Source organism: Lissotriton helveticus, chromosome 4_1 (assembly GCF_964261635.1).
Source record: "Lissotriton helveticus chromosome 4_1, aLisHel1.1, whole genome shotgun sequence".
NCBI lineage: Eukaryota > Metazoa > Chordata > Amphibia > Caudata > Salamandridae > Lissotriton > Lissotriton helveticus.
Window position 1 is genome coordinate 213,916,988 of NC_136063.1, and position 17,168 is coordinate 213,934,155.

At 42.3% G+C, this 17,168-nt stretch overlaps 1 protein-coding gene across 1 annotated transcript in view; it reads left to right on the top strand.

Annotated features, from left to right (window-relative positions):
- The window catches only part of FAM135B (family with sequence similarity 135 member B), a 1,359,155-nt gene that overhangs the window by 203,343 nt on the left and 1,138,644 nt on the right, over positions 1-17,168 (top strand). The window lies entirely within an intron of this gene.

Consider the following 17,168-nt stretch of genomic DNA (forward strand, 5'->3'; position numbering starts at 1 on the left):
GATCTCTCCATGCTCTTATTCCTGTGATCAGTTCCCTTATGTGTGTTTTTAATCCAGTTGTCCTTCTCTCATCTAGGTCCTGATCTGAATAATGTAACCTATGGTTACCCTGCAATGCCTTGGTTCTGGACAAATCTACCATATACCTGTCTGCCAGTTCAGACAGTTTTTCATGAGTTACTCTTGCCTTTCGAGTAATATCCTTTGCTATAAATAGCAGCTCATCTTGTTCGTACATGTCAATCCTTTCTAAGGGCAACGTACCATCTATTATCTCGTCCAAGTCAGATTTTAAGCTGGTCACATCGAGTCTTTTGGCCTTTATCACAGCTTTCAGTACGCTATCTCTAGAGAGTCCATTTACATCTCTCCCATCACAGCTCTGAGTCCTACGTCTGGGCTCAGGCGTGTTATGGGGAGTCCTCCCATGCTCCCATCTCTCCAGGTCCCATGCAGTTCCATCCTCTCTGGGTGTATAGTGAACCACTTTCCTATTTCCCATAGTCCCACAATTCCCATCCTGCCTGGTTTCCCTAGGTGCATGGTAAGACATTCCATTATTCCCCATTTCTTCACCATTTGCCGGTGGTCTCTGATCACTTGACACCTGGCAAGATCCTTCACTGTTCCCAGTGTTCCCACGATTCCAGTGCTGTACGTTATCGTTAGGTGCGTGGTGAGTGCACCTAAACCTATCTCTGTATTCTTGGGTCCTTTGGTCTCCCTCACTTTGAATGAGACGAGATGTCTCCCCACACTCCGTACTTCTGCCTCTTTGCTCCTGCCCATTCCCTCCGTCAATAAGACGTGTAACTCCTCTACTCTCCTGACTTTTACCATCCCACTCCTGACTGCTTTCGCTAGCCCCGCAGTGAGATAATGTCTCTTTTCCTCGACTTCCCCATTCAGCTTCTGCTCTTGACCTGTTGCTCGGTGCTTCCATGGACCTATCCCATTCTCTCAAGTCAGCCCTCAAATCTTTATAGGATTTCGGCCGTGGTCCCCTCAGGTCCATCGGTCCTCTCTGACCCCCCTGCTCTGTTACGGGACCCACTGCTGAATCCAATGGGGTGCTCCACGTTATCGGTCCTGGCAATTGCCTCCAGGCATTTGTCGTGTTATTCCTTCTTTCCATCCCTACTCTTTCTCTGTCTAGCTGTACCTGTTCTTCCTCTTTCCCTTTCTCTGGGTGATAAATCGACCGTATAGGACCTATGGTAACGGGTACTTGAAGAGCATCTGGCAATTCATAAGGCTCAACCCTCTCTGTTGCTGGCATCTTCTGCACCACAACTCTTCCGACTACACTCTGTACTGGACTATGTTGAGGTGTCCCCTCACCTTTGGTAGGTACCCAATCCGCTATAGGGAGTGGCCTATACCCTTCTCTGTCAACCCTATCTTCCCTTGGGAGCTCAGTACTTTCCATCTCCCTATAGTCCGGAGGCGGTCTATCTATCAACAACCTATTTATTAGGCCGTCCTCCGACTCGCTCTCATCATCCTCTTCTATGGGTTTCTTTCCTCCTGTAACCTCTCTCATGGGGTACAACTTATCCACTTCAATCGTCTGTACCCTCCACTTCTTGGCTTCCAGATCCCATTTAGCATCTTGCACTGCCCTTACTGATCGCCGTACCCTTTCTTGGCGTCTGTTCTGACTCCTGTCGTGCGCCGCCCTAATCCACGCATTAAGGGCCTCAAACTGTGTTGGTCTAGGCAAAGGTCTCAGTGAGGACATGACTGCTTTCAGCTGATGCAACACTTCTAATCTGAACGTTCCGTATTTCGGAAAAGTCAGTTCCTCATTCCCTTCTGTAATCTTACTCCAAGTACCAAGCCACAATATAGTATGCAACCCAACATTCGTTGCCATATAGTGAGCTGGTGTACCCTCTGGCGGTGCCTCTTCCCCGTAATAAGATTCTTTTCTTTTTCTCTTAAAAATCCCTCTCAAACATTTAAAACACTTCATGTTCAAAACCTACAAAATTTCTATTTTCTCCGCGTTCGTTTACTTCCTGATGACAATCCACCAATCTCAGCGCGGTTCTCACTAACCGGCCTATCAGAGCGCGGCTTCTCGCTGACGTCACACCAACCGCCCTATCACAGCGCGGCTCTAGCTGACGTCACTCTCCCCCTTCGCAGCAGTTCCCCTCCTTTCTCCGCTCGTCTCCCGGTCATGCATGCGTCCCATTCATACTCTGAAAAATGATTACTTCCGACCAAGCGATCACTTTCCTTGACTGTACGCCCACAGTCTAACTGTAATTGTCACCTTAACTGACGAAATGTCTTTCGTGTACGTCTAGACAATTGCCTTCTCTGATAGGTTACTTGCACACAGTAACTTTCGACCTGCGTCCGTTACCCACACACTCACTCTTGCATTCCCCCTATCTCGGTCCTGCGGGCGATCAATGGTACCTCATGACCCCCTTTACTCTGGTCGACAACTACTCTGGATGTTCGATACACCCGAACCACTTAAGTTCTCCCCGAACTTAAGATTTTCACCAGTTCACCGGTTCACCCGTTCCCCAGGTTGCCAGTTTACCAGTCTGCCAGGTTGCGCGCGCTCACAACCCTCTCTCAATCACACTACAGACATTCAACTCCGCAAGACATTACAATACAGATACAACACAAAACACCGCAATCTATCAACGCATGACCCTTGTTATACTCACTCTCGTCCGATTCTGCTGCTTTTCTCTCGCACCGTCAGCACCTTCTTCGGCAGGCCACCTCTCGATCTCTAGGGACCTTGGGGTAATCTTAACCTAGTCTAGATCACCTTCCTCAAGAAGGTAACCATCCTCAGCCTGCTACCAACTGTTAACGCGGGATTTCTAGTCTATTGTTATAGATCTAGATTCCAACCCAGGTCGACTAAACCGTTGGTACCTGTCATAGAGTAAAAGGCAATCTACTACTAGGTCAATCAGTGAAGAACTTACCCCACTCTAAAGAACCACTTACCACGAATAAGTTTTAAAAGTTTATTGTAAAGCCAAAGTTAACTGGAGATACAAACATCTCAAAATAAGGTTCAAAAGATATACGGGTATCAATACAAACATGAATTTTCTAAATGTTCTTAGTCGGCAGAAGAATATCACCAAAACCAATTCAAGAATCACCAAAGTTGCAACAATAGACACAAGCTTTAGCTTGTGAGTCATTTACAGAAAGGAAAATTTAGATTAGACTGTCCCTACACTAGACTAAGTGACATCCCTACTTAACAAGTTCTTAACCTAAAAAGGTGTCAGCCGTGGTGACTTCCAAAGAAGATCACACACTTCCCTTAGTCTTCGTTATGAATCGAGGTTTCGCAGTTAACCTATCTGCCTACCCATCCGCTCTCTTAGGTTCCTCAGATCATCTGCCTTAACTCCACCCAGGGGTGCTGTCCCTAATACAAAATCACATTTACAATAGAAACGCCCCTTAGAGACGCCCCTCACGTGGTGTTGGTTCTGGTATGTTCCATGCTGATACTCCTCTGGACCCTTCGTTAGAGTTGACCTTGCTTCCCAGGCTCCTCTCCGGCAGGACGGTACCCCCAGGAAATTCCGGAAGACTCCTCCAGGCCTGTGCCTGGCTCTCTTGAACAAAAGTCTATTCATCACTCTCTTGATTAAAACCTCCTCGCACCTGCAAACAGACACTTGTACTGTGGGCCCCAAATTCCGGCCTCCACCGTATCTTCTAAGTCGTAAACCATCGAGAATGCTCCACAGTTTGTGCCTAACACGACCTTTCTCTAACGAGCACATGCAGATCAAAAGGAAACGATTTTGTCTATTCAGGCGTATTATGAAACGGGCCTATGCACTCTGCAAACCTTTAATTTCTTAGTCTAGACAGTATTCTATCTTATTACACACAATGAATATATAAACTTATATAAAACATATTTCAGTTCTATGATCAATAATACTTTGAACTATAACAACATTAAAATCCATGGTATGTGGAAATGCATCAGCCTCTTGTATTCTCTGTGAACTGCCATGTGGCCTACACATTTCTACGTTTAGCCGAATTACATTTTCCCCTCCAACAGCCACATAACACAGGATTCCAACCTCATTCTAACATTTCTACACAATTCTACATTAGCTTCTCACACAGATATATACATTCTGATTTAATTAAACACTCATATATATTTGCACTCTATAAATTCGACACTCCTACATAATGTTTACTAGACTAATACAACGTGCTTGTAAATATGGTGCACTTCTACAAATTTTCCCAATTTGCGCTCTCTCACCCCCCCACGCAATCTTCGCTCCATGGGTCAACACTTAGTAGTGGTCCCCCGTACGAAACTCTGCCGTATCGGGGGTCGCTCCTTCAGATTATTAGGAGCAAAACTTTGGAATTCCCTTCCCCTGAACATCCGCCGCCTCGACAACTTGTCCGCTTTTCGCAAAGCAATAAAAACTCACCTGTTCCCACTTCTGTGAGCTTCTGCTCTCCCTACCCCCTCCAAGTAGGTTATGCTATGGTTCCTAGCGCCGGGACGCCCCGTTGCTGGGGCAGCTGTCGCGCTCAACAAACCCGTAACATAACAAATTACAAGGAGAGATAAATATATTTCTCCTCTGTTTGGATGATGTACCATTTTGATGCATTCCCAGTTTTCTATCCTTAGTGACTTTGGTAATGCACCAAAATCCATGGGTTGACGCATGGGAACATCACACCCCACCCATGGAAAGCCTTCCCAATGCAAAGTAAATCAAGGCAGAGATTCTGACAAAATATTGTTTTAAAGACAGGCATATCGAAATCAAATATCGTGTCACGCAAATATTGTGATGCACAAATATCCTTGACAATAATATTGTTTGTGGAGGTAAATCATTTCATTGTTAATAATATTGATGATTTTAATGTTTTCACTAATCAGGGTGGCTAAAAATATAGTTTTTTCCCTATTTTAATATGTTAGTTGATATATTAATGTTGTGTTACTATAGTTCCTATGAATGTTATTGGTTTTAAAATATAGCTTGTAATTTACAATGATTTAGTATTTTTCATTAATTTTTAAAAGTAAGTTATAGTGTCATAGCAGGTTGTTGGGTTTGTAGGGGTAATAAATAATTAAGAATGATTTAATATAATTTATTTAAATAATGATTGATATTTATTATGCAATTTATGAAATACTGATTTATTTTCATTACATGTTACTTGTGAACCTGCACATAACATATAATTAATAATTCTAATTAGCTATAATTATATGTTAACCTTTGTTTTTTGTGTGAATTTGTAAGTTTTTTTAATTCTATTTCCTAACTATAATGTCCCTGTAATCTTTGTTTTTTCTGTGACTTTCTTTTATTTTAACACAAAAAGTAATATTTTATTACAATACTTTAATCCAACCGCAGACATGTACAGTGCTAACCGCTCTATGGCTTATTACAAAGTTGTGTGTACTTAACATTTGCCTCTGCACTGGTCTCTAAGGGTGGAATATTATAGCAGTAAAATGCAACTCTCATGGTCCTCATTTCCATGGTACAGGAATGTTGTGGTTTGAATTGTAGGGAGTTGCAAGAGGCTTTGAACGGAGGCAAGTGTGGAGGCTGAGGTGTTTTTCTTGGACTTAAAATAAATATATTGGATAAAAATCTTCTTTATTTCATTGGTGACAACTTGGAGTGGTTCCCCTATGCTAGGAATTCCTCAACCCCCAGTCTGCTGGGTTTTTACTTTCCCAGTGCCTCTGGCAGATCTACAATCTCATGTTTCCCTTTACCGCAGTGAGTGACTATAATGTTACCTTTAACACTGCACTGTAGGTCTCTCTGTCGTCTTAAAAAAGAATGGGAGGAACATTGGCAATGGGAAGGAAAAGAGAGGTTGGCTGTTTGTGCTTCACTTTGTAGTGGTACTTGGGGCCCAATTCACAGAACTAACTTAAGACAAAATCCTAAACTTACTACTTTTGGTATTCACAGAAGTTAGGATTTTGCCTTAAGTTTGTCTTAAAACAGACTTAAGACTCACTTAAGACAAAATCCTAACTTAAGTCTGTCTTAAGTCTGTTTTAAGACAAACTTAAGACACAATCCTAACTTCTGTGAATACCAAAAGTAGTAAGTTTAGGATATTGTCTTAAGTTAGTTCTGTGAATCGGGCCCTTGGTGTTTCACCATCATAGTACCGTTAGTGGAGGATGTTAATGCTTTTGCTTGTGTGAGCAGGCAGCACAAGCTCAATTGTAAAACAGTGCCGCTAGTTTAGGATTTCAGTGTTTAGGTGCATGTGAGCAGCGCAATGCCAGGAGCACGAGCAGATAACCAGGCAGCATGAACTCAAGTAGAAACGAGAGATTTGAGAATGTTGATCTTCAGTGCATGTGAGCAGCGCACTATCAGGCCGCATGAGCAGACATTCGGCATGAGAAGATGTTGGAACTTAAGGGCAAGGTTGTTGAAGGTACCTTCTTTCAAAACATATGGGGTGCTTTCATCCAGCATGTCCTCTTCCTGTTGTATGCTGCCTCAACATATTGAAGGGTGTAGCAAGCCCTACCACCTTTGGAAAGAGACCTGGAGGTTTGCATTACCACATTACAGGCACCATTTTGGGTCGTTGGGAAACTCTCCATTTGTTTCTACACATCTTCTTTCTTTGCTGAGCTAGGTGACGGGTACACCTCGAATACCTGCTAAATCATTTCCTTGTGCTCAGTGATGTGCACACCATTCATGTGCATACACTTTGTTGGCAATGTATTCTATTTGTTCAAGCATTCCAATGTACGATTGTTATAGTGCTCGGTGACGTGCACAACTTTAAGTTGCCTTTTATGTTTAGCATTACTTGAATTCATCATCAAGATAGAGCCGTGGGAAGATCATGGCACGCACATGATGGGATTTTCCCAAACATTTTAGTTTTACAGGTTTCTATACTACAAGGGTACTTTGTGCAGTTTTGCGAAATTGTATTTTACTTTGCACACCTATTTCTGTTAGTAACGGTTGGCCATATTGCAGAAGGAGAGACCTCCCCATTTTTTCTGTCAATCCCTGGTGAACTACAAATTGCTTAAAAGGGTGGAAGTCACTATTTGCACATTATGCTAGGTTATGTGGCGGAGAGGATGATGTCCTTATTACTGCATTGTTTGGGTCCTGGGGGCCAAGAGATGTGTGAGCACTTACTGGATCTGGCGCCAAGTGACTGTAGTGAGTTGAATGATTATGAAATCTGCCTTAAGAAACCAGATTTACATTATTTTCCTAAAATGTCCACAGTTCTGGAGAGGTACCAGTTTGGCAAAAGGTTGCAACGTTCTGGAGAGTCAGTAGAGGAATATATGAATGTACTGCAGAAATTAGCATCTATATGCAATTTTGGTGGGACAAAAGAAGAGCACTTGAGGGATCAATTTATGTTGGGGTGTTATTTGGGGAAGGCAAAAGAATCATTTTGGCTGAAAGACAATCCCTCATTAACTGAGGTGGTGACATATGAATATAGTTTGGAATTTGTGTTGAAGAAATAAAGAAGGTGGGGTGAATAGTAAGAATTGTACTGTACAACTGGTTAGTCAATGCAAGAAACATGGAGATCAAAAAGGAAAGAAATTAGCTAGGAAGGATCTGAAGGCTGTGACAAAAAGTCAGGGTCGATTCTATTAGTGTGTTTAGGTTGGATACTTTGCAAACTATAAAGGCTGTGTTGGTTGGAAGGCCACTTGCAAGAGTTAAGGGAAAAGGGTCACGTAACTAAATGTTGTAGAAGCTCTAATTATAAAAACAGGAAATGCAGGAGGTTATGTGTGATGAAGATGAATCTTCAGATGATGAGTTTACCTTATAGGTGAAGGATGGTATGAGTGTCCTATGGAGATGGTGCTGATTGATGGTGAGGAGATATTCACACTATATAGAGCTTTATTGGGCAGAGTTAAATTGCACAAACCTGACATGTGTCCGATCGGTTATGGTGGGGAACCAATCAAATTACTAGGTTATTTCAATAGATCAATACAGTTGAAGGACAGGTTTACAGCTGGGAAAATCTACATATCCTTAAGAGGTGACTCTCTTATTAGTTGATTTCACTAAAGAGATTTAAAAGTATATCTTGATCCCAACGAGACTCCCTCATGGACAAGGTTGGTGCAGTGAGTACTGGCAGGCCTCAGTATGAACAAGGATTTCCAGTAGTTCAGGAAAAACTGGGGTGCTTGAAAAACCATGTTCACAAGATCAAGTTGAAGAAAGGGGTTACGCCAGTTATTAGCAAAGTAAGGGATGTACTATTAATGGTGAAGGACAAGATGAAAGCAACTAGAAAAATTAAGAGCAGCAGTGTGTCACAATGCCCACTCATCATAAAGAGATTCTTTAGAATCTAAAAGCGCTGACTGATAATAGAAGGATGGAAAGAACATTTCTCTGTCCACAGCCTCAGGAAATTTTAAATGACAATACCTTAGCAACCATATCACATGCAATTAATATCCACTGAAGAAAGAATACACTCATGGTTGGATTTTAAAAGGAGTATATTTTCTTCTTGTATTAGGTTATTATGGAATTTTGTTTTTTGATCAGCTATGTTAATTTTTTTATTTTGGTGAATTTTTTTGTCAGGTACTTGAAAAAAAAGTAAATAATAACACACAATATAGCTGATCAAGGTATGGGTCCTCCTCCCACTCATGGGGATCCATCAATACTGTGGGAACAATATGTTGGCAATTGGTGCAGATAAATATGGTCCTGTGTGAAGGGAAGAAATTGTCTTCATCATTTAGGTATTGAAGGGGTCCGGTTATTTGAAGACTTGCCTGAAATTTCATTAGGGATGGGACATGGGTGACCCAGTAATGTATATGAAATGCCAATATAGATATGTGGTGTGTGTTTTACCATGAAAGTGAATTTTGTTTTAGAGCAACATGAGTTATTTTCCCGAGTACAGATGTTGCGTGAATATGAATTTACCTTGAAAAAATTAAAGATAAGAGGCATTTGGCAAGAGAGGAACAGTTGATTTAGTTAAATGCTTTTAGAAGAGGAATCTGGGCCTAGTCACAGAGCCATAAATCTGGTCATTCGATAAAAAGCACTGGTGGGTCTCGGCCCTGCTTGGACACAATGTGGAGCTAGTGGGTATGTGTCAAGATGTCCGACATGGGAAGCGCATGATCACTTTGTGTAGTGTGCATGCTGTTCTCTGATTGGCTTAGTGTCCGTAACTTAGTGTGGCATCTGACTTTATGGTGTTTTGGGAACACACGCCCCTCTGGCCAAATAGGTTTTATTGGGGCCAATCTCCTGAGACCATTGTAGTGTAGTTCCTATATTCCCAATAGGCTCTGCGCATTCGAATAATATATCCTATAGCTATGACGTAGGACTTAGGTCAGTAGGTCTCTATCGAATATACTAAACTTAATAGTGAGTGCCAGCTAGCTTAGAGGTCACTAGAAACTTTCTCGAATACACAAGAAGGGATTAGTTTTTGACAACCGCATAGTCATGACAACTTGGTTCCCCAGGAATAAGAACATATCTTCAGAGTCGCAGATACAATAGATAACTATTTTACTCAGTCAATCGTGCATGCTTCGTTTCTACAGAGGGTGCACAGAAATAGAGAGACGGGCGTTTCAATAAAAGGTTTTATTGAACAGTCTTCCTTCTCATGCAAGAGAGGTGAACTGCTACAATCGTTAGACAAAATGCAAAGTATAATGCGTACTGCGAGAATAGTATTATAAAATAATACTGTAATAGCATTGTATGGTTTCTAAGCCATATAAAAATACAGTTTAAAGAAAAAGGGGTAACCCTGTGTCCCTCAGAACCTGGGTGATAGTGGTTTAAGTACAAAGGTTGTTCTGTTGAGTAAGGCAAATCACTTTGAAAATGCTGATTAATACAAATCAAACATATGAAAACTCTCTGAGACACCTATGCAATGAGATAATGAATCCTCAAGCAAAATCAATCTCTTAAAGTCAAGGGGTAGTTTGCAATGAATTTATATTGCAATTCAATCATGTTACATTATAACAATCAAACATAAGTGAAACAATTGTGACAATTGGTGACAAGTGCTTGGTGCATGAAGCATTATGCAGTGAGATCAAGAATTATATACATATATACAATTATGTACAGGGGTATAGTAGGCCAGAATATATTTCACATCCAAGGAACCATAGCATTCATTTCAAAGATCCTGGAGTTTCTGGACCATAGGTGAGCGTGGACGTTTCGTCACTAATGCGCCCCAGTTGGTGGTCGCGTCGGGTCTTTTTCAAGACAATAGGGGTGGGGGTTGACAGTATGGAGGTCAGGAGGGGGATCTCTGCCTGATCCTGGGCCAATCAGTCAGATCCGGTCTCGGTGGATGTCTGGAGATCCCTCTCTGGGTAGCGGGGAAAGCTGCTTGCTCCGAGTCAATGCGGCGTGCACGGCTGGAACGTCCCTAACGTTCCAGCCGTGCACGTCCCTAACATTCCAGCCGTTTTCATACGTTTGTTTTTCATTAATCAGCATTTTCAAAGTGATTTGCCTCACCCAACAGAACCACCTTTGTACTTAAACCATATAAAAATACATACATAAATAACAAGGGCTAAAATACTCAACTGGTGCTTCTAAAATATGCCTACCTCAATGTACCTAACCTATGTCTAGTACGAGAGAAGAAGTAAGTATGATTGTTACATAGGTTAGTTTTGCCAAGAATTTGCCAAAGGTTTCTCTAGGTTCTAATCAGCTCCATACCTTAGAATGAAGGAGGTTTTGTATCTCTGTCTCGGACTCGATTTCCCAACACCCCGCAAGAGTAGTCAGAAACCCTGGAGCTGGAATCTCGACAGAGGAGGACAGGTTCTTGTCAGTGCGTCAGCTGGAGAGTCGGCTTCCTTCTGCACTTGCTGTAGCGAGCTGCGCCGGGCAAGTAGGTAGTCGAACTGCATGAACCACACCATACTTTGCCATAGCAAGTGAAGGTATATTTATATCTTGAAGGTGTTTAGGAATGCCATGTTTAACGTAAAGTCAGGCATATGATGAACGGCATAAATGAACCTCTACGGAATAGATGTTCATTGTAAAATAACTGAGTTCTTGGAGAAATCAATTATCAAGCAAGGGGAAGTCCCTAACGGCTTAAGAGTCTGGTTTTCCAAGAAATCGTTGTGACGTAGATGAACGGATGCAAGTAGCCATGCCTGTATTTGGGTAGCATGGGCTATGCCTAAATAAGGGCTTGATTTCTATGCCTATATAAGGGCAATGTGAATTGTATCTATGTAAGGGCATGAATCGGGAAAATTCATTCGGAATCTAAAATGCCATACAACACCATCCAGGTGTCATTGTCTGTCTGTGGGATCGATCTGGACTTTTCTGTTCGCATGTATGTTAAAGGGTTACGTGTCACCCCTGAGATCTGTGTATCAGTTGCTTCGAGCCTAGGTTGAAGGGCCTGCCTGACCACCTACTTCTGATTCAGGTTTGAGGTCAAGGCACTATTGAGTGATTTCAACAACGATGATGCTAGTTCATCATTATACGTACATATATCATGACGTGCATTGATATTGTATTTTTCAATATTATTATTCCCTTCTCGAGTTAAATCTTCAACTAAATTATTTACTCTATATTTCATGACATTTACATTATTTGAGGTTTGCTGTGTTTCTTCTGTGTCCATTACTAACTCCCTAGCTACTTGCATTTGACCTAACTTGAGGACTGCATTTTTACAGCATGAAACCCCCACTTGTAGGAAACCACACAAAAATAGCACAAAACGACCAATGGGAAGCAATGATAGGCACAGTCTGGTCACCCACTGGGAGAACCAGGAAACCAAGCCTATAAACCAGTCAGTGTCCCGTTGTCTAGGTCATTTCCAGGGATGAGAGTACAGCAGAATGCAACGATTTTGGCACACACTCCACCCTCCATCGTGGTAATCAAGTCCAACACAAACCTATGTTGCATCACCAGGAGGCGGATGGCTCTTAGTTCTTCATAGATAGCAGTAGGCTGAGAGCAGCATTATTGATAATTTTAAGCATCTCCCACTTGCTTATTTGTAACCAGCGGGTGTTTGCCATCGTTTGGAAGGTGAAGAGGATATGGACCCTCCCGCTTTTACTTGAGTGTTAAGGTCCAAGCAAATAACACCTCTCACTTCTTTCAGATGCTACGAGTGTTAAGAAAGCAATTGCACAAAAAAACTCTGTTATACAAAAAAATTAAGATTGAGATGCTGACTCTATATGGCACCCAGAGCCTATGGGTGCAGTCTGTGTCATGCCATTTAGTCCCAGCGGTGAGGCCCCACCCCTGTTTTACACCCAGGGATCAAGCATACCCTCTGAGTCATTCCCAGCAGTCCAAGTGGTCCCTGTATCACAGCCAGAGACAAGAGTACCCTGTGCCTCATCCAGCGGGCCAAGCGGTCCCTGTATCACACCCATAGAGAAGCGTACCCTTTGTGTATTGCACAGCAGTCCAAGTGGCTAAACAACCCTAACCTTTCCTTGGGTGCTGACTATCAAGGAAAGGTGACCTCCGCGGGATAGCATTCGAGGCTGCCCTAGGACTACTGAGTTCAGACACATAAAATAGGCTATATGTCAGATTTATGTTAGTGGTGCGGTTCTCAGGTCAGATTATCATGCCTCTTCCTATTTTGCAATATGGCAAATGCTGGGAATAAGGATCAGATGTAGTCTCTTACCCTCTGACAGTAGCTTCACGACGAACCTTAGCCCTACGAATTCAGCAAAACCTCCAATCAATTGTGGCCTCTGCTCACCGTTCTTGCTGTGCAGATTTGAATCCGTACACGTGGGGTCCTGTTCCTTCAGCTGCATTCAGGCTCAAAGAACCAATTTCTTCTATCTGGCTCACTAAAATATTGCTTCAATCTGAATTTATCTTGAAAAAACTAAATGTAAGAGGCGTTTGGCAAAACAGGAACAGTTGGTTTAAATAAATGCAGCGGCCGGGAGAGCAGGCAAGAGAGTCAGAATTTAAAGACTGTCTCAAAGTACATTGGTTTTGGACATCGTTTTATACATTTCACAAAGTGTAATAAAGCAATTTGTACAGTCTTTTTAGAACAGGAATCTGGGCCTACTCACTGGGCAAGAAATCTGGTCATTTGATAAGAAGGGCATGTGGGTCTCCAACCTGCGTGGACACAATGCGGAGCAAGTGGGTATGTGTCGAGGTATCCGACATGGGGAGCACGTGGTCACTGCATGCTGTGTTCTGATTATCTGAGTGTTCCTCACTAAGGGGCCCATTACGATGGTGGGCGGACAAAGTCCACCCGCCCCAGTAACGGTAAATGGGACCGACCCCCAGAGGATGCGACCGCCACCCTGGCAGTCGCATTCAACATATTCAACATTATGGAGGGCGGTTCTGTAAGCAGCACCAGCCACAATGTTGAAAATGCATGTTGTGCATTGGCATGCACAACGTGACAGGCACAGCACAGTGCCTGCCACCTTCTGAATGCCAATGTAGGGCGGTACCATGAGTACCCCCCAAGTGCCGCCCCCTGCCTCCCCACCCCGGGGGCCTGCAATGGGCCCCCAAAGTAAACTCTGGTTGCCTTTCCATGGCGGAGTCTCCGCCATGCAAAGGCATTCCACCACACACATCATAATATGTATATGATATTATGGGCCTTTTCTGACCAGCAGGCAATCATGACGATTGCCTGCCAGCGTAAAAGTGGCGGACAGTCTTTCCATCCGCCGCGGTACCCCATGCCATAAGAATTAGTGTTGACTATAGAGGAAGTTGTTGAGGATAAACATACAGTGAGAATAGTTTCTCAAAGCAAGAAAGTAGAAAAAGAGAGTACAGGCAAGTTTGAGAAACCTCACTGCAATATTTATCTGGATAACCAATTAGTAAGGATTTTAGCAATTTCTGGCAGTGTACACACCCTATTGTCCAAAGACACCTAATACCAGAAATGGTGAATTAAAGATATAAAATGGAGTGAAAAAGAATTGAGATCATAGGGATATAATGGATGGTAATTGAGTTTGAAGGAAAAGGATTATTTGGCCGTGTATTCATAACAAATTACGGTTCAGACTTGTTGGGTTGGCGTCATTAGAGGACGTAAGGATTGTCCTAAATCCCAAAGCTGAAAAGCCTGTAATAACTGGTAAGATTCAGGAGATTGACACAAATGCTAAGATATATAAATCATCTGTGGAGAGACTAATGGAAAGATATCCGGAGGTATTTACAGAGGCGCAGGGCAAATTGAAATGCTTCTCTCACAGTATAATACTGAAGAAGAACACAACTCCTGTCGATAGAGTTAGTTTGTGGGTTGATGGAAATGCAATAAAAGGTAGTGTTGTTGTGAAGCAACAGAAAACCAAAGATTGGTATGATATCAAGAGAGGTACTAAGAAAGTGGACGTGAAAGTGGGTGATTGGGTTGCGGTAAGAAAAGGAGGTAATGTCAGAAAGGGAGATGGCAAATTTTCACAACTGTTCAAAGAGAGAAGTGTGAAACGAAGTGTAGTGTTTCTGGAGCATGGATCTGTATGGAGCTTGGGGAACATGTGCAAACTCGCTAGCTGCACAAGCAATGCTTTGGGTGACACATAAAATATTCCCAGTCACCAATGATGTATATTATTGAAAATGTATGTATACTAATTTTAGTTGTATTTTGTTTGCTATGTATAGAAATGTAGTAATTGTTTTCCTTTTAAATTTATAGATTACATTTCAATTATATATTGGGAAGATGTGCAGAGTTGATAGAATGATAACTATGTAAAAGAGAACTTGGAATGTAGAGAAAGAATGTAATAATATGAAATTAGTGGGCAACAGCAGAACAAGGGAGAGAAGCCGAAGGTAGCATGTTGGAGGAATCAAGCTAGATTTGAAACTACTCCAGGATAAGTGCATCTTACAAATATATACCTTCATGGTAAATTCATCAATCAAGCATAGTTTTTGCTGGAAAAACAATACAGAATTGACCCAAGCAAAAAACACCCCTGTCCCTGCTGCCATTCAGAGCATGCTGATTTGTTTCTACACCGCTTCATTTTGTCCCCTCATAATGAACTATTGGCACGAGGCTTTTGCGTGATTATTTCAGGTATCACTGTTGTGAGGTTGGAGATGAAACCAATGATGGCCTCGTTGGGTTATGTCAAACAGTCCTCATGTGGAGTAAGAGTGTTTATGTAAATGGCCCTGGTTAAATATAGAATTGCTCTGAATTGGTGTAGAACACTGTTCTGAAGTAGGATAGATGCAGGAAACATTATATTTTACATCAACTATGTAGAAACGTATGTTATGCTTCAATGCTCATAACTTCTAATCCTAGGTATTTATTTTGAGTCCTCTGGGAGCATTCCTAGCCCAGGGAGGCACCATCCATGCAGACAGCCACACACACACCATAGCTGCAGATACAGAGACAGAAGTAATCAACTCCAGTACAGATACTTAAACAAAGCAATATGGCTAGCTGTTACGACTCCCTCTCAAAGCATTGAAGGAAAAGAAATGACCGGGAACAATATATGTAGATATGTGTGATAAGCTGACATGTGCTATCTCCCGGGAGTGATTGTATCCATAACAACTTAACTGTTTGAATAGTGTCATGATGATAGTGATTATCTTCATTGCTGTTTGTCAAGTAACATAAAGCAATTGTCATTCCACTACACTTTAAAATCACAACACTTTTAAATTAGTGGACAGATAAAGGGTGCATTGCTTTGTTCTCATGTAATAATGAAACCAGACCTCTGTCTTCTTGGAGGCTGTAATGTCCCTCTTCTACATATCATATTTCCTGAATATAAATTCGGTTTTTGTAGTCTTTTCCCCTAAATGTACGTTTAGTTTTCATGGCAAGATTTACATTAGAACCGGGTGGGCTATGAGTTACTATTTCAATAGGCTGTTTAATGGGCATGTTCATAAATATGTGTAACAGACTCGTACACATTTTCAACGAGAACCACACTTGAGGACAGATTTACCATGATTTTGTGTCAGGTTGGGTTACTATTGTGCAACATCAATGCAAATCCATTTTTGGTATTAACTAAGCCCCCTTGAATTGGCTTTGCATGATTTGGTAAATACAAAGTAGCACAAGGCTGAGCAAAGAGCTGCCTTTCGTTACCTTGCATTGGAAAGCGTTCCATGGGTGAACTAAGAGAATTCACATCCATCCATCCATGGAGTTTGGTGCATTCTTAGATTTACCAAAGCTAGTAATTCTGGGAATGCATCAAAATGCTAAACCTTCTCAAGTGAGGTGTACCGAGGAGAAATATCTTTATTTCTCCTTGTTATTTCCTCTTTTTCATGTGTGCTGCATTCATAAGGATTGTTTTTCTACAGTAATGCATCCCATCTTGCACAAAATCAATCCTGCCCATGAAGCAGGCACCCTTGCACCATGCTGAAGAAAACAATTGAGGTAGGGACTTAAACCAAAACCTCATAGGAAATAACGTTTAATTGGATTAAATTATTTAAAATGGTTAAATATGTAGATAAATACAAGTGAATGCTAAAAAATATCTAAAAATAAAACTTAGGGCTCATTACGATAGCTGTGAACCCGCCACTGGCAGCCTTCCGGTGGCCGATTCACCGCCAAATTGCAGCCATTCTCCGCCTGTTTGCTGGCGGATGGGAATTTCGTCCACCATGGGTCCGCCACAGGCAATCTTTCTGATTGCCTGACGGACCCGGGAAGCATACCCAGAATGGTGGCGGTGCCTAGCAGGCACCATCCGCCATAAGAGGATGCTTCATCTCCGCCAGCGGAGGATGGCGGTTCCACCGCCATTCACAGGCTGGCGGAGATTGACTTCGGGGGCCCGTTGCCGGCCCCACTTGTATTGGGGGTGATTTCCCTGCACCATGTGGCAGGCACTGCTTGGTATGGAATACCATAAGTGTGCAGTTCCTAGGGAAAGAAAAGTATTTTCTAAAAAAGTGCCCTCACACACCCCGAAGGACGTCATGCTTCATCAGTCGGCCTTGCTCCTCGTCGGGCCGGTGCTGCAATACCGGGCGGGCACCCGCAAACGGGCTCTTTGGGGTAGATCTTAT